This window comes from Triticum aestivum, chromosome 7B, assembly GCF_018294505.1.
Source record: "Triticum aestivum cultivar Chinese Spring chromosome 7B, IWGSC CS RefSeq v2.1, whole genome shotgun sequence".
In the NCBI taxonomy this organism is placed as follows: Eukaryota; Viridiplantae; Streptophyta; class Magnoliopsida; order Poales; family Poaceae; genus Triticum; species Triticum aestivum.
In genome coordinates this window covers 320,556,077-320,579,038 of record NC_057813.1, presented here as the reverse complement: position 1 = coordinate 320,579,038, position 22,962 = coordinate 320,556,077, and positions in this window count along the sequence as shown.

Genomic DNA, 22,962 nt, shown 5'->3' with positions numbered 1-22,962 from the left:
CTAGACAAGAAAGTTTTAATGCTTATGTTGGTAGAGAATTAAAGAATAATGCTTTCGAAATAGGACGCTTCAGTGATTATATGGCTACAGTTAAAGGTGAACTTAAACTCATTAGCAAATATTCTTCTATGGTTACCACTCAAGCTGAGCAAGTACTTAAAGCTCAAAGTGATTTTCTCGATGAATTAAATAATAATATGATTTTACTGTTAGAGTGGCTACTAGAACTGGTAGAATGACTCAGGAACCTTTGTATCCTGAAGGCCACCCTAAGAGAATCGAGCAAGATTCTCAGAGACATAATTTAGAGGCACCTAGTTCTTCCAAAAAGAAGAAAAAGAAAAATGATAGGACTTTGCATGCTTCTAGTGAACCTGTTGAAGGCACACATGAGAATCCCAATGATATTTATATTTCTGATGCTGAAACACAATCAGGTGATGAACATGAACCTAGTGCCAATGTTAATCATAATGTTCATGTTGATGGTCAACCTAGCAAAAATAATGAAGTAGAGATTGAACCTGATGTTGATCTTGATAACCCACAATCAATGAATCAATGTTATGATAAGAGAGATTTTGTTTCTAGGAAGCATGGTAGAGAAAGAGAACCATGGGTTCAGAAACCCATGCCCTTTCCTCCTAAACCGTCCAAGACAAAGGATGATGAGGATTTTGAGCGCTTTGGTGGAATGATTAGACCTATCTTCTTACGTATGCGCTTGACTGATATGCTTAAAGTAAATCCGTATGCTAAGTATATGAAGGATATCATTACAAATAAAAGAAAGATACCGGAAGCTGAAATTTCCACCATGCTTGCTAATTATACTTTTAAGGGTGGAATACCAAAGAAACTTGGAGATCCAGGGGTACCAACCATACCATGCTCCATTAAAAGAAATTATGTTAAAACTGCTTTGTGTGATCTTGGAGCCGGTGTTAGTGCGATGCCTCTCTCTTTATATTGTAGACTTGAATTGAATAAGTTGACACCTACTAAAATATCTTTGCAAATGGCTGATAAATCAACTGTTATACCTGTCGGTATTTGTGAGGATGGGCCTGTTGTGGTTGTAAATGTCACTATCTTAATGGACTTTGTTATTCTTGATATTCCCGAGGAAGATAGTATGTCGATTATCCTTGGTAGACTCTTTTTGAATACTGCAGGGGCTGTTATTGATTGCAACAAAGGCAATGTCACTTTTCATGTTAATGGTAATAAGCATACTGTACACTTTCCGAGGAAACAACCTCAAGTTTATAGCATCAATTCTATTGGAAAAAGTCCAACTATCATTATTGGAGGTTTTGAATTTCCTCTTCCTACTGTCAAGAAAAAGTATGATATTCTTATTGTTGGGGATGTTCATATCCCCGTTGAGGTAACTTAGTGTTATTCAAAATTTCTCTGGTTCCGTGTTATTTGGAATGAGTTTATTAACAAGACTTGATCAACCTTGTTAGTGGATTCATTTTGATGATCATGAGATGGATGAAACTACAAGGCACAACCTTCTGTACCCTCTTTTTACTTTCTGTTATTTAGAATAATTAAAGAAAAAATAGTATTACCTATCTGTTTTCTGATTTATCCGTGCAATAAAAAATATCCCAAAAATAAAAGTGCTCCAAATGCCCTACAAATTTAGTATTATTTTTATGGAATATTTGAGGATTTTAGGCACTAAAACACTACAGGAGGGGCAAGCGCCAGGCCACGAGGGTGGAGGTCTCGCCCACACACCCTGGGCGCACCCCCTGTCTCGTGGCGGCGGAGTTTCGTCCCGTAAGCTTGCCCACGATTTTTTCCTGGGTAAAAGCCCTCATATAGCAGAAGATGGACACCAGGGGCCACCAGGGGGCCCAAGAGACAGGGGGCGCGCCCAATAGGGGGGGGCGCCCCCACCCTCCTGGATAGGGTGTGGGCCCCCTGTGTATTTCTTCCGCTCAATAATTCTTATTAATTCCAAAAATAGGTTCCGTGGAGTTTCAGGATTTTTGGAGCAGTGCAGAATAGGTTTCCAATGTTTGATCCTTTTCCAGCGAGAATTCCAGCTGCCGGCATTCCCCCTCTTCATGGTAAACCTGGTAAAATAAGAGAGAATAGACATAAGTATTGAGATATAATGTGTAATAACAACCCATAATGCAATAAATATTGATATAAAAGCATGATGCAAAATGGACGTATCAACTCCCCCAAGCTTAGACCTCGCTTGTCCTCAAGCGGAAGCCGATATCAAAAAATATGTCCACATGTTTAGAGATAGATGTGTCGATAAAAATAAAATACGGACATGAGGGCATCATGATCATTATTATAACAACAATATATATAGCTTTTATCATATGATTTCTTATGCTCAAGTAACAATCAATTCACAATGTCAAGTATGGTTCAAAAACTTCATTGAGAACTAATAAACTATAATCTCAGTCATTGAGGAAATTGCATTTTATCATAACATCAGAAAGAGTCAACAATAGAGCTTTTCAGCAAGTTCACATACTCAACTATCTTGTAGTCTTCTATAATTACTAACACTCACGCAATACTTGTGGTTATGGAGTTTCAGCTAGACACTGAGAAAGATACGGGCTTATTGTTTTGCCTCCCAACGTATTCACCTTTAGGTGATGTCAACAATAATAGCCCATGCTAACTTACATCCAATTGGTTATATCAGTCATGATCTTTAAAACACGAGGAGCTTGCCAAAAGATAAAATGAAAAAGGGAAAGGTGAGGATCACCTTGACTAAAGCATAAAGTAAAAACATAAAGTAAAAGATAGGACCTTCGTAGAGGGAAGTAGAGGTTGTCATGTGCTTTTAGGGTTGGATGCACAAAATCTTAATGCAAAAGAACGTCACTTTATATTGCCCCGTGTATGTGGACCTTTACTATGCAGTCCGTCGCTTTTATTACTTCCACAACAAGATCGTACAAAGCTTATTTTCTCTGTACTAATAAGTCATACATATTTAGATAGCAATTTTTATTGCCTGCAACATGACAACTTAATTGAAGGATCTTACTCAATCCATAGGTAGTATGGTGGACTCTCATGGCAAAACTGGGTTTATGGATATTTGGAAGCACAAGTAGTATCTCTACTTGGTGCAAGGAATTTGGCTAGCATGAGGGGGAAAGGCAAGCTCAACATGTTTGGAAGGTCAATGACAATATACTTTAACTGAGATGTGAGAAAACATAAACCATTATGTTGTCTTCCTTGTCCAACGTTAATTCTTTAGCATGTCATACTTAATGAGTGCTCCCAATCATAAAAGGTGTCCAAGATAATATATTTATATGTGAACCTATCTTTCCTTATCACTTCCTATAAATTGCAACGGTGACCAAAACTACGTTTATCAACTCTCAACAACTTTTATGCCTCATACTTTCTATATGTGAAGTTATCACTAACCATAAGATCAACATGAACTCTTTTATTCTTTCTACTTTCTCAAGATCATAGCAACATAGCAAAGCCCTTGACTCAACACTAATCTTTATTATAGATAGCTCACGGACTTGATTACAAAAAGAGATCACAAAGCAAAACTCAAAAATACTTGATATCAAAACTTCAATCTACTATCAAGATACTACTAAAAGGATCAAACTAAATAGAATGGTAAAGATAGGAGTGTGATGGTGATACGATACCAGGGCACCTCCCCCAAGCTTGGCAGTTGCCAAGGGGAGTGCCCATACCCATGTGATTATGTCCTCGGAGGTAGTGAAGTAGGAGTTGTTGATGATGTAGGCTTGTCGCCCGTCTTCCAAGGCATAGGCTCTCCATCATAGAAGGATGATCGAGTCTCCGGGATCCTTAAATCTGCAGCCAAACTCATCCTCTTGAATCTATATTCATACTCACAGTTCTGGTTTTGTAGGTGATAGATTTGGGCTTGGAGGTGCTCGATTTTCTCTTGAAGCTTGAAGATGGTCTCCCCAATGACTTTGGCATCCAGCTTGTGGTTGTTGGTGAACTCCATGATCATCATTTGGTTGGCGTTGAGTCCACGCTCCACCATCCCTTGGCACTTGAAAACTTGCTCCTCCATGGCTTCGAGCTTTGTCTCCACGCTTCCGGTACGCCTTGGTCCCTCCACATCGCGGATGTGCAGCACCCCCTCACGCATCTCAATGGTTTGAGGGTGTTGCAGCACCTCCGCGAGATAGGGGTTGATAACCCTCTCGAAAAACTTGTCCTTGGGAGTGCTTGGAGACGACATGATGCTCTAGATCTGAAACAGAAACAGCTCGAAACGAAAACAGAGGATATTTGCGTGATACAGTGGTCAAAACCTTCGGGAGTATATGATAGAGGCGAAGGTGTACCATCTTTCGATGAGATGATGGATATCACTTTGGTGGAAGTCGACTTTGACGATCTGACTACGAACTTGCGAGGACGTCGCGCCTTAGCAATCGCTAAACCAACTTCGAGAGGTTATTGACCACGCTGGAGCACGATCAACCTGACCACGAGGGTCTGTTTCCTGCGAGCAAATGAAGAACAAGCAAGAAACTGAGATTGCAATCTGGATATTGCGAATATAAGATGAAAGCTTTATTGATCAGGTGGGGTTCTGTGACGCCTTTGTCTGGTCGTTGAACACAAACAAAGTACGCGAAGTTGCAGCTATGGCGAACTTTTAATCTAAACAAAACCCAAAGTCTAAACGATGCCCTAAGGGCTGTATATATGGAGGACGAGGGGGGGAATTTCGTGGCCCTTGGTGGAGGGGTCCGAAATCAATCCTATCTCTTGTTTCCCCACACATACGGACTCTAAAAATAGCCTATACTTATTTATTTCGAAATTACATGGGCCTGGCCCAATAATAAGGTGACACATCACCTAGAATAGCCTCGGGACAAAATTTATGAAGTGGCATCTTGTATATTTCGTCCAAGGCTTCATGCACCCATTATGGTGGCTTCAAAGTCCTGAAATCATCACTTCTTACTCCGTTCTTGTTTCCCTTGCACATGCCATCATCTCCATGCTTGTTCTTGCTCCAATGTTCATCCTTCTCCAAGCTAGGCCATTCATTTGTAAGCAAAACAAATGTATCCAATTTAGGCAGCATCATATTCTCATGAACATTAGAATCATTACCAAGAAACGAAAGTACCTAGTAATTTAGTTGGCGTGCGCGAGCTCTAGTAATTGGTCCAGTATGTATAGCAGCAGGGGCTGTGGGTGTAACAATTGTATCGATGTCCTCATCATCCTCCCCTTCTTGAAATGAAGTCGTCCTCGACGGAATTTCATCTTCCTCACCCAAATAAGGCTTCAAATCTGCAATGTTAAAAGTGGGACTAACCCCAAAATCTGCAGGCAGCTCAAGTTTATATGCATTACCATTTATTTTCTCCAACACCTTAAAGGGACCATCAGCATGTGGCATTAGCTTTGATTTGCGCAAATCAGGAAATCTATCCTTACACAAATGTAACTGAGGGAGTTCCGGACTAGGGGGTGTCCAGATAGCCGAACTATCATCATCGGCCGGACTCCAAGACTATGAAGATACAAGATTGAAGACTTCGTCCCGTGTCCGGATGGGACTTTCCTTGGCATGGAAGGCAAGCTTGGCGATACGGATATGTAGATCTCCTACCATTGTAACCGACTCTGTGTAACCCTAGCCCTCTCCGATGTCTATATAAACCGGATGGCTTTAGTGCATAGGACGAGCAACAATCATACCATAGGCTAGCTTCTAGGGGTTAGCCTCCTTGATCTCGTGGTATATCCACTCTTGTAACACACATCATCAATATTAGTCAAGCAGGACGTAGGGTTTTACCTCCATCAAGAGGGACCGAACCTGGGTAAAACATCGTGTCCCTTGTCTCCTGTTACCATCCGCCTAGACGCACAGTTCGGGACCCCCTACCCAAGATCCGCCGGTTTTGACACCGACATTGGTGCTTTCATTGAGTGTTCCTCTGTGTTGTCACCGATAGGCTCGATGGCTTCTTCGATCATCATCAACGACGCAGTCCAGGGTGAGACCTTCCTCCCCGGACAGATCTTCATATTCGGCGGCTTCGCACTGCGGGCCAATTCGCTTGGCCAACTGGAGCAGATCGAAAGCTACGCCCCTGGCCGTCAGGTCAGATTTGGAAGTTTGAACTTCATGGCTGACATCCGCGGGGACTTGATCCTCGATGGATTCGAGCCATAGCCGAGCGTGCCGCACTATCACGGCGAGCATGATTTCGCTCTGTAGCCGGACAGTACCCTGGAGGCTGCACTCGAGCCTGCTCCGATCTTCAATTCGGAGCCGGCTGCGCAGGTCGAGGACGGATGGCCAGACACCGCCTCGGGGGCTGCAACCTCTACGGTGATAGATCCAAACAATGACCATGTCCCTCATGAAGCTCGTGACTCCGAGGTGCCGAACTACTTGCCGGACTCCGAACCTCCCGCGCCCCCTCCGATCGGATCTGATTGGGCGCCGATCATGGAGTTCACCGCAGCGGACATCTTTCAACACTCACCTTTCAGCGACATCTTCAGTTCGCTAAAGTATCTCTCGTTATCAGGAGAGCCCTGGCTGGACTGCGGTCAGGATGGTTGGGATGTGGACGACGAAGAAATTCAAAGCCCACCCACCACCCACTTGGTAGCCACTGTCGACGATCTAACCGACATGCTAGACTACGACTCCGAAGACATCGACGGTATGGACGACGATGCCGGAGACGACCAAGAACCAGTGCCCACCGGGCACTGGAAATCCACCTCATCATATGACATATACATGGTGGATATCCCAAAGGATGGGAATGGCGAAGGAACAGCGGAGGATGACCCCTCCAAGAAACAGCCTAAGCGCCGGCGTCAGCGGCGCCGCTCTAAATCCCGCCACAGCAAGAATGAAGATTCCAGCACCGGAGATAATAATACACCGGACAGTGCCGAAGACAATCCACTCCAGCAAGATCCAGCGCAGGAGGACGGAGACGCCAGCCCTCATGAGAGAGCGGCAGAAGAAGAGGTAGAGGATTATATGCCTCCCTCCGGAGACGAGGCATGCCTCGACGACGATGAATTCGTCGTGCCTGAGGATCCCGTCGAACAAGAGCGTTTCAAACGCAGGCTTATGGCCACAGCGAATAGCCTCAAGAAAAAGCAGCAACAGCTTAGAGCTGATCAAGATCTGCTAGCCGACAGATGGCCTGAAGTCCTCGCGGCCGAAGAGCATGAGCTCGAACGCCCCTCCAAAAGCTACCCTAAACGCAAGCTGCTCCCCTGATTAGAGGAGGAAGTGTATGAACCCGCATCGCCAGGAGACAATACGGCTGACCGACCACCCCGTGGTCGCGACAGAGAGGGCCCTAGGCCCTTCACTAGAACCGTACCCCGGCATCGCTCGAAGAGCACAAAGCCACAGGGGAACGCTCCGGACTTGCGAGATATATTGGAGGATAAGGCAAGACAATCAAGATTGATCTATGGATCGCGTGGGCGCCCCATGATATGTGACGACAACCGTCGCGCCGGACACAATAAGTCTGGCTGGGCCGAACAAAACAGACAAAGCTCTTTTGAGCTCCGTCGTGATATCGCCCAGTACAGAGGCACCGCACACCCACTATGCTTCACAGATGAAGTAATGGATCATCAAATCCCCGAAGGGTTTAAACCCGTGAATATTGAATCTTACGATGGCACAACAGACCCCGCGGTTTGGATCGAAGACTATCTCCTTCACATCCACATGGCCCGCGGTGACGATCTTCACGCCATCAAATATCTCCCCCTCAAGCTTAAAGGACCAGCCCGGCATTGGCTTAACAGCTTGCCAGCAGAGTCAATTAGGATTTGGGAAGACCTGGAAGCCGCATTCCTCGATAACTTCCAAGGCACGTATGTGCGACCACCAGACGCTGGTGACCTAAGCCACATAATTCAGCAGCCAGACGAATCGGCCAGACAATTCTGGACACGATTCTTAACCAAGAAAAACCAAATCATCGACTGTCCGGATGCGGAGGCCCTCGCGGCCTTCAAGCACAATATCCGCGACGAGTGGCTTGCGCGGCACCTGGGACAGGAAAAGCCGAAATCCATGGCAGCCCTCACATCACTCATGATCCACTTCTGCCCGGGTGAGGACAGCTGGCTAGCACGCAGCAACAACGTCAGCAAAAATTCTGGCAGTCCGGATATCAAGGACCGTAATGGCAGGTCGCGTCGTAACAAAAACAAATGCCACATTAACGGCGACAATAGTGAGGATACGGCAGTCAATGCCGAATTCAGAGGCTCTAAACCTGGTCAGCGGAAAAAGCCATTCAAAAGAACTACTCCGGCTCTGTCCAATTTGGACCGAATACTCGACCTCTTGTGCCAGATACACGGCACCCCCGAAAAGCCAGCTAACCACACCAACAGGGATTGTTGGGTATTCAAGCAGGCAGGCAAGTTAATTGCCAAAAACAATGATAAGGGGCTGCATAGCGATGACGAGGAAGAGACCCGACCGCTGAACAATAGAGGACAGAAGGGTTTCCCCCCACAGGTGCGGACGGTGAACATGATATACGCAACGCACATACCCAAAAGGGAGCGGAAGCGTGCACTCAGGGATGTACACGCGATGGAGCCAGTTGCCCCGAAGTTCAATCCATGGTCCTCCCGCCCGATCACTTTTGACCGAAGGGACCACCCCACCAGCATCCGCCACGGCGGATTCGCCGCATTGGTCTTAGACCCAATCGTCGATGGATTTCACCTCACCAGAGTCCTGATGGACGTCGACAGCAGCCTGAAACTGCTTTATCAGGATACAGTGCGCAAAATGGGCATAGACCCCTCAAGGATTAAACCTACCAAGACGACCTTTAAAGGCGTCATACCAGTTGTAGAAGCCAATTGTACAGGCTCAGTTACACTGGAAGTGGTCTTCGGATCCCCGGATAACTTCCTAAGCGAGGAGTTAATCTTCGACATAGTTCCGTTCCCCAGCGGCTATCATGCCCTGCTCGGACGTACCGCATTTGCAAAGTTCAACGCGGTGCCGCACTACGCATACCTCAAGCTCAAGATGCCAGGCCCTCGAGGAGTCATCACGGTCAACGGAAACATTGAACATTCTCTCCGCATGGAGGAACATACAGCGGCTCTTGCGGCAGAAGTACAATGCAGCCTCTTAAGGCAATTCTTGAGTCCGGCCGTTAAGCGGCCGGACACAGCTAAGCGCGCCCGGAGTAACCTCCAACAAGACCACCTGGCACGTTCCGAGCATGCGTAGCTGTGCGGCCCCAACCCCAGCCCCTGTAAAACATCAAGACATGTCCTTCGCGTACACCGTTACGCTTTGAAGATACCATGGGCATGGGGAGAGGGGCGCGACCACGATAGGCCCAGACTGCGGCTCAACCACACCAGGGGCTCTCAAGTGTGTCGTTCTTTTTTTTTCTTTCTCCTTTTTATTTTTACCCACAGGACTCCGTTCGTCAGAGGCCCTGTCCGGCAGTAGACCTGTCGAACTCACGATGCAACAGCCAGGGAAGAAGAAAGGCTACAACGAATATCCAGGTGGTCTCCATTACAAGCATTAAATCTGTTTTATGCACCACTCCGCAGCCTACCCCTGGAGGGGGACATGTTTAACAGTCCCATCCCTTGCTTATCGCACCATTTGTATTGTTCTGCACTTACAATAGTTTTTCTTGAATAAGTAATGCAGCACCTTTTTGCTTCCAATTGCATTTCTCTTTTATACATATGTTCATTTGTGACATGTCGCATCCGTACGTTTTGGTACGGCTAAATACACTAGGGGCTTATGTTTCCCACATCATGTGTGATAAGTCCGAACACTTTCACAAGTGCGGCACCCCGAACTTATATCATTATATGCATCGGCTCCGAATCATGTCTTGGGTCAATAGTTGGGTTTGCCCGGCTCCCATGTTTTGGTACCTTACGTTCCGTTGTATCGGCTAAGGTAGCACTGGGAGAACCACTGCGATTGCGCCCCGGTTGAGCTGGGCGAGCGTCTCAGTGGAGAAAGCTAAAACTGACCGTCATGATGAGGCGAGAGCTGGTCGCTATTCAAGAGGTTTCTTGCGAGTCCTTAAAGACTTATGCCGCTTAGAGCGAGGAGCCGACTTTGTCCGGCCCAGGCGTGGATAGCGCCCCAAATTCGGCCTTCCGAAGACTAGGGGCTTCGCCAAAATTTAAAATTATAGAATTCTATGGCTAAGTGAGAGTGTTCAAGCATTATAAGTCCGGTTGCCTTGTTCTTGTGTTGAGCGCCTTCGTAGATGGACCCAAATATGGGAACAAGAGTGCTCAAATTTATCCCAAACACCCCAGCACTCGTGGCATGGGGGTTGAAGCCGACGACTTGCCATCTCTCAGATTTGATAAACAGCCACAAAAGGTAATATTTTAAATTAAAAAGCGTTGCTTAGCACAAATGAACTAAGTTTTCAGCGCACAGGATAACAAAAAGCGAGTCTACTCAAATATTACATCTTTGGAGCACTCACCCGCAATAGTGCGGGCGCCCTTCAGCACACACTTATAATACATCTCGGGCGTGCGATGCTCCTTGCCCTGCGGTGGCGGGTCCGTCACGAGCTTCTGGGCATCCATCTTGCCCCAGTGCACCTTTGCGCGGGCAAGGGCCCGACGGGCACCTTCAATATAGGCGGAGTGCTTGATAACTTCAACCCACGGGCACGCATCCACCAGCCGCCGCACCAGGCCGAAGTAGCTCCCAGGCATGGCCTCCTTAGGCCACAGCCGAACTATGAGGCCCTTCATGGCCTGTTCGGCCGCCTTGTGGAGCTCGACCAGCTGCTTCAGCTGGTCGCTAAGGGGCACCGGATGTCCGGCCTCAGCATACTGAGACCAGAAAACCTTCTCCGTCGAGCTCCCCTCCTCGGCCCGGTAGAACGCGGCAGCATCGGACATGATGCGAGGAAGATCTGCGAACGCTCCTAGAGAGCTCCGAATTCGGTAAGCAATAGGTAATTAACACTCACATGCTTACTTTCCATGAAAAATGCCTTACCCGCTGCTATTTTCTTCAACGCCTCGATTTCTTGGAGGGCCTTGTAGGCTTCGGCCTTAGCGGCTTTGGCACTCTCAAGAGTCGTTGCAAGCTCAGACTCTCGAGTCTTCGAGTCACGCTCCAGGCTCTCATGGTTTTTCACGAGATCCTGGAGCTCTTGCTGTACCTCCGCCACCCGCGCCTCCTACTTCTCTGGCTCGGTGCGCTCCGCGGCCGCATTGCGTTCGGCCACGGCCACCGCCTCTTTCAGGGTCGCCACCTCGTTAGTGGCCCCTGCAATACCCACGTTATCCTTGTCATTCTTTTTCCAACCAAAATCTTTTTCTGTAAGGTACAATTTTAATAAGGTGTTACTCACCTTCCTTGTCCTCGAGCTGCTTCTTGGCACGGCCGAGCTCGTTCTCGGACCGCTTGAGGCTTTCCTTCAAAGTATTGACCTCCGCAGTCAGTGCGGCAGAGGTCAGTAGCGCAGCCTGCAATCCCATATTGACATATTTTTTATGACTTCTGCGTATATCTTCTTAAGATCCTCAGTCCGGCTTTTCTTTCCGAACACCGAACCGTAAAGGACAAAATCACTTACCTCGTAAGCCGGACGCTGCGAGCTGAATCAGCGATCTTCGGTAGCGGATGCGGGAGCCTCGGCGCCTTTGAACAACACCTTCCAGACATCTTCGTACGTAGTGTCGAAGAGCCCACTTAGAGTCTGTTGCTGCGCCGGATCGAACTCCCACATGTTGAAACCCCGTCGTTGGCACGGGAGAATCCGGCGGATGAGCATGACCTGGACTACGTTGACAAGCTTGAGCTTCTTGTCCACTAGCTTTTGGATACAGGCTTGGAGTCCGGTCAGCTCCTCCGAATCACCCCAGATCCGGCCACTCTCTTTCCAGGAGGTGAGCCGTGTAGGGATGCCGGATCTGAATTCGGGGGCCGCTGCCCATTCAGGGTCACGCGGCTCGGTGATGTAGAACCACCCCGATTGCCACCCCTTAATGGTTTCCACTAAAGTGCCCTCCAGCCAAGTAACGTGGGACACCCTGCCCACCATGGCGCCTCCGCACTCCGCTTGGCTGCCCTTCACAACCTTCGGCTTGACGCTGAAGGTCTTGAGCCACAAACCGAAGTGGGGCTGGATGCAGAGGAAGGCCTCGCACACGACGATAAACGCCGAGATGTTGAGGATGAAATTCGGGACCAGATCATGGAAATCCAGGCCGTAGTAGAACATGAGCCCCCGGACAAAGGGATGAAGTGGGAAGCCCAGTCCGCGGAGGAAATGGGGAAGAAATACTACGCTCTCATGGGGCCTGGGGGTGGGGATGAGCTCTCCCTCGTCGGGGAGCCGGTGCGTGATGTTGCTGGACAAATATCCGGCGTTGCGCAGCTTCTGGATCTGCCCCTCCGTGACGGAGGAGGCCATCCACTTGCCTCCCGCTCCGGACATAGTTGGAGAAGGTTGAGGTGAGAAGTGCGGACTTGGGCGCTGGAGCTCGAGTTCGCGGAGTTGGATAAGCCAAGGAGGAAGAAGGCGCGGTAAAAGGGTTGGATCTTTATCCCCTTATATGGGCGGACACAAACATGCGTCCTCACCGGCCTGATAAAACTCGCTTATCCCCCAAGCGCCGCAATCAATGGTGCGGTTGGGTTACCCACGTCCGTATTGATGGGAATCCCGGAATAAGGGGAACACGATCTCTGCTTCGACAAGACGTGCCAAGGAAACCGCTTCGCTAAACGCGCTGAGGTGGTACTATAAAAACGATTCTACTAAAGGCTTGGTAGTGGTGTGACGTCACGCCGCAAAATACGTCAGCAGATTAAACTTGTGTAATATTATTCTCTCTACGGTGGTGCGTGGAATTTATTTTTGCAGAGCCGGACACTATCCTGGTGTTCACAATCTTCTATAAATTATTCGGAGGAAGAACCCGCCTTGCAATGCCGAAGACAACATGCGCGCCGGACTCGTCGTCATTGAAGCCTGGTTCAGGGGCTACTGAGGGAGTTCTGGACTAGGGGGTGTCCGGATAGCCGAACTATCATCATCGGCCGGACTCCAAGACTATGAAGATACAAGATTGAAGACTTCGTCCCCTGTCTGGATGGGACTTTCCTTGGCGTGGAAGGCAAGCTTGGTGATACGGATATGTAGATCTCCTACCATTGTAACCGACTCTGTGTAACCCTAGCCCTCTCCGGTGTCTATATAAACCGGATGGCTTTAGTCCATAGGACGAGCAACAATCATACCATAGGCTAGCTTCTAGGGTTTAGCCTCCTTGATCTCGTGGTAGATCCACTCTTGTAACACACATCATCAATATTAATCAAGCAGGACGTAGGGTTTTACCTCCATCAAGAGGGCCCGAACCTGGGTAAAACATCGTGTCCCTTGTCTCCTGTTACCATCCACCTAGACGCACAGTTCGGGACCCCCTACCCGAGATCCGCCGGTTTTGACACCGACAGTAACCAAACAAGATCTCCAGGTGCAAACACAACATGTTTTCTACCCTTATCTCCAGCAAGTTTATATTTAGCATTCATACACTCAATGTTTTCCTTAGTTAACTCATGCATTTTTAAAATCAATTCAGCACGTTGTTTAGCATCAAAATTAACCTTCTCCGAAGATGGAAGAGGCAACAAATCAATAGGTGCACGAGGTAGGAAACCATACACAACTTCAAAAGGGCACATCTTAGTAGTAGAATGCAATGAACGATTATAAGCAAATTCAATATGAGGCAAACATTCCTCCCACATTTTCTTATTATTCTTCAAAACATCCCTAAGCATAGTAGACAATGTTCTATTGACTACTTCAGTTTGTCCATCAGTTTGGGGTGACAAGTAGTACTAAAAAGCAGTTTAGTCCCCAACTTAGCCCATAAACATCTCCAAAAGTGGCTAAGAAATTTAGTATCACGATCTGAAACAATAGTATTTGGCACACCATGCAAGCGAATAATTTCACGAAAGAACAAATCAGCAACATAAACAACATCATCACTTTTATGACATGGTATAAAGTGTGCCATTTTCGAGAATCTATCCACAACAACAAATATGCTATCCCTCCCCTTCTTCATTTGAGGTAAACCTAAAACAAAGTCCATAGATATATCCTCCCAAGGAACACTAGGTACAGGCAAAGGCATATATAAACCATGAGGATTGAGTCGTGACTTAGCTTTTTGACATGTAGTGCAGCGAGCAATAAAACGCTCAACATCCCGTCTCATCTTTGGCCAAAAGAAATGTGTAGCAAGTACGTCCTCCGTCTTCTTCACGCCAAAGTGTCCCATTAGTCCTCCTACATGGGCCTCCTGCAACAACAAAAGACGAACAGAGCTAGCTGGAATGCATAGCTTGTTAGCACGAAACACAAATCCATCGTTAACGACGAACTTGATCCACATTCTTCCTTCTTTACAATTCTTCATTACATCTTTAAAATCAGCATTATGCACATATTGATCTTTGATGGTCTCCAAACCAAATATTTTGAAGTCAAGTTGTGAAAGCATAGTATAGCAGCGAGACAATGTATCAACAATAACATTTTCTTTTCCCTTCTTGTGTTTAATGACATAAGGGAAAGTCTCAATGAATTCAACCCATTTAGCATGTCTATGATTCAGTTTAGCTTGACTTTTAATATGTTTCAAAGATTCATGATCAGAATGTATAACAAATTCTTTGGGCCATAAATAATGTTGCCATGTTTCTGAAGTCCGAACAAGAGCATATAATTCTTTATCATAAGTAGAATAATTCAGACTAGGCCCACTCAATTTTTCAGAAAAATATGCAACAGGTTTGCCATCTTGTAATAACACACCTCCTAATTCAATTCCACTAGCATCACATTCAAGCTCAAAAGTCTTATTAAAATCAGGAAGTAGGAGTAAAGGAGCATGTGTCAACTTATCTTTCAATATCATGAAGGCTTCTTCCTGTGCGGTACCCCAAAGAAAAGGAACATCTTTCTTTGTAAGCTCATTGAGAGGTGCAGCAATGGTGCTGAAATCTCTCACAAAACGCCTATAGAATCCAGCGAGGCCAAGAAAACTCCTCACTTGTGTGACCGTTTTGGGCTGCGGCCAACTCTCAATAGCTTCAATCTTGGCTTTATCAACTTCAATTCCCTGTGGAGTAACAACATAGCCATGAAAAGATACTCGTTAAGTGCAAAAGGTGCACTTCCCAAGGTTACCAAACAAACATGCATCACGTAGAGCAATAAAAACATCACGTAAATGTTCCAAATGTTCTTCCAAAGCTCTACTATAAATTAATATGTCATCAAAGTAAACTACCACAAATCGTCCAATTAAAGCACGTAAAACTTCGTTCATTAATCTCATGAAAGTACTAGGTGCATTAGTTAACCCAAAAGGCATGACTAACCACTCATATAATCCAAACTTAGTTTTAAATGTTGTTTTCCATTCATCTCCCAATTTCATACGAATTTGATGGTATCCACTACGCAAATCAACTTTGGAGAATATTGTAGAGCCACTCAATTCATCAAGCATATCATCTAGCCTAGGAATAGGATGACGATAACGAATAGTAATATTATTAATGCCTCTACAATCAACACACATACGTGATGTACCATCCTTTTTCGGCACTAGAATAATAGGAACAGCACAAGGACTAAGGGATTCGCGTATATAACCTTTGTCGAGAAGCTCTTGTACTTGAGGCATAATCTCCTTCGTCTCCTCTGGATTGGTACGGTATGGCGCACGGTCTGGCAGTGAAGCACCGGGAATTAAGTCAATCTGATGCTCAATCCCTCGAATAGGCGGTAATCCTGGTGGCACGTCTTGTGGAAAGATGTCAGCGAACTCCTGCAAAATTTTAGTGACAGCAGGAGGCAAAGAGGAAGGCACGTCCTCGAATGAAAATAATGCCTCTTTGCACACAAAAGCATAGCAAACAGATTTGCTGAAATCTAGCTCATCAATATCAGATTTGGTGGCAAATAAACATGCACTTTTCAATTTAATTTCAGAAGCAAGATTAGATGGTTTATTATTAGCCTTCATTTGTTGCTCAAATTCTTTTGCCACAATCTGATTTTCACTCTTATTCTTCTCCTGTTTTCCTTTATTAGATCTATTAATATCATCTTTCAAAATAGAATCAGGAGTCATAGGAAGCAAAGTAATATTTTTATCCTTATGAAAAAGAGTATACTGATTGTTTCTACCATGGTGTACAGAATTTTTATCAAATTGCCATGGTCTACCCAGTAATAAGGAACATGCTTGCATAGGTACCACATCACAATCAACATAATCAGCATATGTAGAGATACTAAAATGCACACGAACAGTACGTGTTACCTTAACCTTGCCACTGTTGTTGAACCATTGGATGTAGTAAGGATGTGGATGTGGTCTTGTGGTGAGAGAAAGCTTCTCCACCATTTCCATGCTAGCCAAGTTGTTGCAGCTCCCTCCGTCTATGATGACGCGCACAGAGCGTTCCTTCACAACTCCCATGGTATGGAACCATACAAATTGTGCCTCTGATTTTGCTCAGCTTGTGTGACATGCACACTCAAAACACGTTGAGCAACTAAACATTCATACCTATCAGCGTCTTCAGGAGCCATGTATTGCGTCTCATGATCAGAATCATCTCCACCATGTTCTTCACGTGTAATAAGAGCTAAAGTCTCCTCATCATAGTCACTAGCGGACTCATATCCACCATCCGCGGTAGCAATCATCACACGCTGAGATTTGCATTCTCTCGCATAATGACCTCCTCCCTTACAACGACGACAAATAATATCACTTGTGTGCCATGTTGATGCCATGGAAGAAGAAGAACTCTGTGCAGGCCCTGCAGGTGCGCTCTTGGCGGATAATGGTGGTTGTGCCTGTTTTCTTGTATCACGACTGGAGGAGGCACCTGATTGAGGTGCTGGTGCAGTGGAAGTAGAAGATGCATGCGGTGTCCATGCTGAAGGTCGGCCTGCAGAAAAGTTAGTTCGCGCCAATGCCTGTCGATCCTGCACTTCATGTTCAGCTTTACAAGCAAGATGGAATAAACGAGTGATATTAGTATACTCCTTATAGTCTAGAATGGTCTGAATCTCTCTATTTAATCCACCCAGAAAACGTGCAAGCATAGCTTCATTATCCTCAACAATACCACATCTAATCATGCTAGTTTGTAATTCCTGATAATATTCTTCTACAGAATTTTTCCCTTTTCTTAAACGCTGCAATTTTTGAAGCAATTCATGTTGATAATATGGTGGAACCCAACGCGTACGCATAGCAGTTTTCAAAGCAGCCCAAGTAGTTGGAATAGGATATAATCTACAATGTTCAGACCACCATACACATGCAAAACTAGTGAAAGCACAAACAGCAGCAGCAACCCGTCTCTCCTCAGGATATTGTAAACAATAAATCGTTGTTCAGTTTCTAACTCCCAAGTAAGATATAGATCAGGAACATATCTACCCTCAAATGGTGGAATATTCAATTTCAGTTTAGGAATATGGACATCATCTCGTACCTGAGGTGGTGGTGCAGGCCTACCATTGCGAATATATACCTGAGGTCGACCTGCTGGTGGTGGTGCTGGTGGCTGCACGTAGTTCTGATGTTGATCAACCTCATCCTCATAATCTCCCACATAATCAGCCTCCTCCGCATCAGCAGCAGGAGCCACAGAAGTATCAACAGCAGCACCAACAGTTTGGCCAAACGCAAGAGGGACACGGCTCACTCGACGGAGGTCTGTTTCATGACGTGGAGGTAGTCGTTGTTGTTGTTGTAGAGGTGCGTTAGGTGCAGCGGGTGGTGGTGGTGGAAGACGCGCGAGTAATTCATTAAACTTGTTATCAAGCTTTCTTTCGAACATCTTCTCCATGCCATCGATCTTCTCCATGGCCTCTTCAAATCTGTTTAGCACATCTTGCACCTGTCCACTCATCATTTGCTGAAATTTATCATGCAAATCCTTATTCGTCATGTTCTCCCAGTCAATCTTGTCGGCTTGTGTTCCTGCCATAGTTAGCAGCAATAGAAACACACAAGAATATGATCCTACAGACTACTAACAAGAGGTTGTGGTGGGTGTCACAAATCCGTCAAGCAAATCTCAAATTCTTACCAGTTCTTACCCAGCAGCAGGCGGTGATCGGCAACCGTTGTAGTCAAAACTCTCAAAGGTTGGATAGAGCGATTACCAGGGAGAGTCAAACGCACGACGTAGATGTATGTGGAGCTGGGAAGGCTTATAATATGGTAGCAAAAAAGGTCAGCAATAATCAATTCAGAGATGCAAAGTTGAATAAACGCTCAACGACGGTACTGTGCTGGTCCTAGGCTAGACTGTGCTAGAGACGCGAGCTTAGAACACTAACAAAATCACGGCGCTGCACGTAAACAAGGGAGGAGCACACTCTGAATTTTTTTCTCTTTTTTTTCACTTCTTTTTCCTCTTTTTTTTGCTCTGCAACAATTTTTTTTTGAAAAAGTCTACAAATGGTCTAGAAACTGCCTAGCCAGAATTTTCCAGACTTAGTTTTTTTTGAGTTTGGAACTATTTCTCTACTGCGGGAAGCACGAAAGTTGGGGAGTCCTGCTCTGTCACGACTCGGTGTATGGCGTGATCTGGAAATCCAAAACAGAGTAACAAAATACTGGACTCAGAATAGGATTGGTGGCGGAGAAGAATCTGGTGGAACTCGGACTGGTGGCAGATATATGTTGCAGGTGGACTCGGATTAGCGTGATGGAGGTGGATATGTGGTATATGGCTGCGGTAATGTCGATGGTGGTAGATGGTAGCGGTGATGACGATGGTAGTATATGGCAGGGGTGATGACGATGGTGGTATATGGCAGCGGTGATGACGATGGTGGGATATGGCAGCGATGATGATGATGATGCGGCGGTGGTGTGACAACTTGTGAACAGAACTCGAAACTCTAAAGGACTAGACACTAAGACCAACAACTAGACACGACGATGCAACCGCAAATTCAACAAAGCAAAACCCTAAAAAGATTATGCAAAGGCTCAGATTGGTTCGGATATGATGAACTAACCCTAATTTTTTTGTGGCTTTTTCATGGACTGTAGGTATGAAGAACAGACTCGATCTAAACTACGAAAAACTGTAAAATCTCACCGAGCAACATGGAAATCTGATACCACTTGATAGAGGCGAAGGTGTCCCGTCTTTCGATGAGATGATGGATATTGCTTTGGTGGAAGTCGACTTTGACGATCCGACTACGAACGTGCGAGGACGTCACGCCTTAGCAAATGCTAAACCAACTCCGAGAGGTTATTGACCACGCTAGAGCACGATCAACCTGACCACGAGGGTCTGTTCCCTGCGAGCAAACGAAGAACAAGCAAGAAACTGAGATTGCAATCTGGATATTGCGAATATAAGATGAAATCTTTATAGATCAAGGTGGGGTTCTGTGACGCCTTTGTCTGGTCGTCGAAGACAAACTAAGTACGCGAAGTTGCAGCTATGGCGAACTTTTAATCTAAGCAAAACCCAAAGTCTAAACGATGCCCTAAGGGCTGTATATATGGAGGAAGAGGGGGGGGGAATTTCGTGGCCCTTGGTGGAGGGGTCCGAAATCAACCCTATCTCTTGTTTCCCCACACATACGGCCTCTAAAAATAGCCTATACTTATTTATTTCGAAATTACATGGGCCTGGCCCAATAATAAGCTGACGCAACACCTAGAATAGCCTCGGGAAGAAATTTATGAAGTGGCATCTTGTATATTTTGTCCAAGGCTTCATGCACCCATTATGGTGGCTTCAAAGTCCTGAAATCATCACTTGTAACTACGTTCTTGTTTCCCTTGCGCATGCCATCATCTCCATGGTTGTTCTTGCTCCAATGTTCATCCTTCTCCAAGCTAGGCCCTTCATTTGTAAGCAAAACAAATGTATCCAATTTAGGCAGCATCATATTCTCATGAACATTAGAATCATTACCAAAAAACGAAAGTACCTGGTAATTTAATTGGCATGCGCGAGCTCTAGTAATTGGTCCAGTATGTGTAGCAGCAGGGGATGTGGGTGTAACAATTGTATCGATGTCCTCATCAGTATATATAATGAATTTTTACCGACCAAAATACGTAACATGCAAGAAAACAGAGTCCGAGAGGCACACGAGGAGCCCACGAGACAGGGGGGCGCGCCCAGTAAGGGTGGGCGTGCCCTCCACTCTCGTGGGGGCCTCGTGTCCCTTTCGGACTACTTCTTTCTTCCTAAAATTCTTAAATATTCCAAAACTGATAAAAATTGCCATTGGAGTTGTTTTGGAGTCGGTTTACTTACCATACCACATACCTATTCCTTTTCGGGGTCTGGAAGGTTCTGGAAAGTGTCCCTTATGTATTCCTCCGGGGTTACGGTGTCAATAATATTACTTTCAACATTGATAGGATTACCTGAAATATAATGTTTAATTCTTTGACCGTTCACCACCCTCGGACTTGTGCCTTCGAAGTTGTTGATTTTTATGGCACCAGAACGATAGACTTCCTCGATAACGTAGGGACCTTCCCATTTAGAGAGAAGTTTTCCTGCAAAAAATCTTAAACGGGAGTTGAATAATAACACATAATCTCCTACGTTAAACTCACGCTTTTGTATCCTTTTGTCATGCCAGCGTTTGACTTTTTCTTTGAATAGCCTGGCATTCTCATAGGCTTGGGTTCTCCATTCATCAAGTGAGCTAATATCAAACAACCTCTTCTCACTGGCAAGTTTGAAGTCATAGTTGAGCTCTTTAATAGCCCAATATGCTTTATGTTCAAGTTCAAGAGGTAAATGACACACTTTTCCATAAACCATCTTATATGGAGACATACCCATAGGATTTTTGTATGCAGTTCTATAGGCCCATAATGCATCATCAAGTTTTTTGGACCAATTCTTTCTAGATCTATTCACAGTCTTTTGTAAAATTAATTTGAGCTCTCTATTGCTCAACTCTACTTGACCACTAGACTGCGGATGATAAGGAGATGCGATTCTATGATTGACATCATACTCAGCAAGCATCTTACGGAAAGCGCCATGAATAAAATGTGAACCACCATCAGTCATAAGATATGTAGGGACTCCAAACCTCGGAAAAATAACTTCTTTAAGCATTTTAATAGAAGTGTTATGATCAGCACTACTAGTTGGAATAGCTTCTACCCACTTAGTAACATAATCAACAACAACTAAAATATGTGTGTAACCATTAGAGGCAGGAAAAGGTCCCATATAATCAAAGCCCCAAACATCAAACAGTTCAATAACAAGAGAGTAATTTATAGGCATTTCTTGACGTCTACTAATGTTACCTATTCTTTGACATTCATCACAAGATAAGACAAACTTACGAGCATCTTTGAAGAGAGTAGGCCAATAAAAACCAGATTGTAGTACCTTGTGTGCAGTTCTATCTCCAACGTGGTGTCCTCCATAAGATTCAGAGTGACACTTGCGTAGGATCTATTCCTGTCCATGCTCAGGCACACAACGTCTAATAACACCATCTACTCCTTTATAAAGGTGTGGATCATCCCAAAAGTAATGTCTTAAATCATAAAATAACTTTTTCTTTTGCTGGTATGTGAAACTAGGCGGTATAAATTTAGCAACAATGTAATGAGCATAACCAGCATACCAAGAAGCAGTACGAGAAGCATCAATGGCCGCTAATTGTTCATCAGGAAAGCTATTATCAATAGGCAATGGGTCATCAAGAACATTCTCTAACCTAGACAAGTTGTCTGCAACGGGGTTCTCAGCTCCCTTTCTATCAATAATATGTAAATCAAATTCTTGGAGCAGGAGACCCCATCTAATGAGCCTAGGCTTAGCATCTTTCTTTTCCATAAGATATTTAATAGCAACATGATCAGTGTGAATAGTAACTTTGGAATCAACAATATAAGGTCTAAACTTATCACATGCAAACACAACTGCTAAGAATTCTTTTTTAGTAGTAGCATAATTTCTCTGGGCAGTATCAAGAGTCTTACTAGACTACTGGATAACATTCAATTTCTTATAAACTCTTTGACCTAGAACAACACCTACAGCATAATCACTAGCATCACACATCATTTCAAAAGGTAAATTCCAATCAGGTGGTTGAACAATAGGTGCAGTGATCAAAGCTTTCTTAAGTATTTCAAATGCTTCTACACAATCATCATCAAAGACAAAAGGAATATCTTTTTGTAATAAATTAGTCATAGGCCTAGAGATTTTAGAAAAGTCCTTAATTAACCTCCTATAAAAACCGGCATGACCAAGGAAACTTCTTATACCTTTTATGTCCTTGGGACATGGCATCTTTTCAATAGCATCAACTTTAGCTTTATCAACTTCAATACCTCTCTCGGAAATCTTGTGCCCCAAAACAATGCCTTCATTAACCATAAAGTGACACTTTTCCCAATTCAGGACAAAACTAGTGTCTTCGCATCTCTGCAAAACTCGATCAAGGTTGCTCAAACAATTATCAAAAGAGGATCCATAAACGGAGAAGTCATCCATGAATACCTCACAAATCTTTTCACAAAAATCAGAGAATATAGCCATCATGCATCTTTGAAAGGTAGCAGGTGCATTACATAAACCAAAAGGCATACTTCTATAAGCAAAAGTACCGAAAGGGCAAGTAAAAGTAGTTTTTGTTGACCCCTCGCTGACACAGGTATTTGAGAGAAACCAGAATAACCATCTAGAAAGCAGAAATGTGTGTGTTTGGATAGTCTTTCTAGCATTTGATCAATAAAAGGTATATGGTAATGATCTTTCTTAGTAGCTTTATTTAATTTACGGAAATCAATTACCATCCTATAACA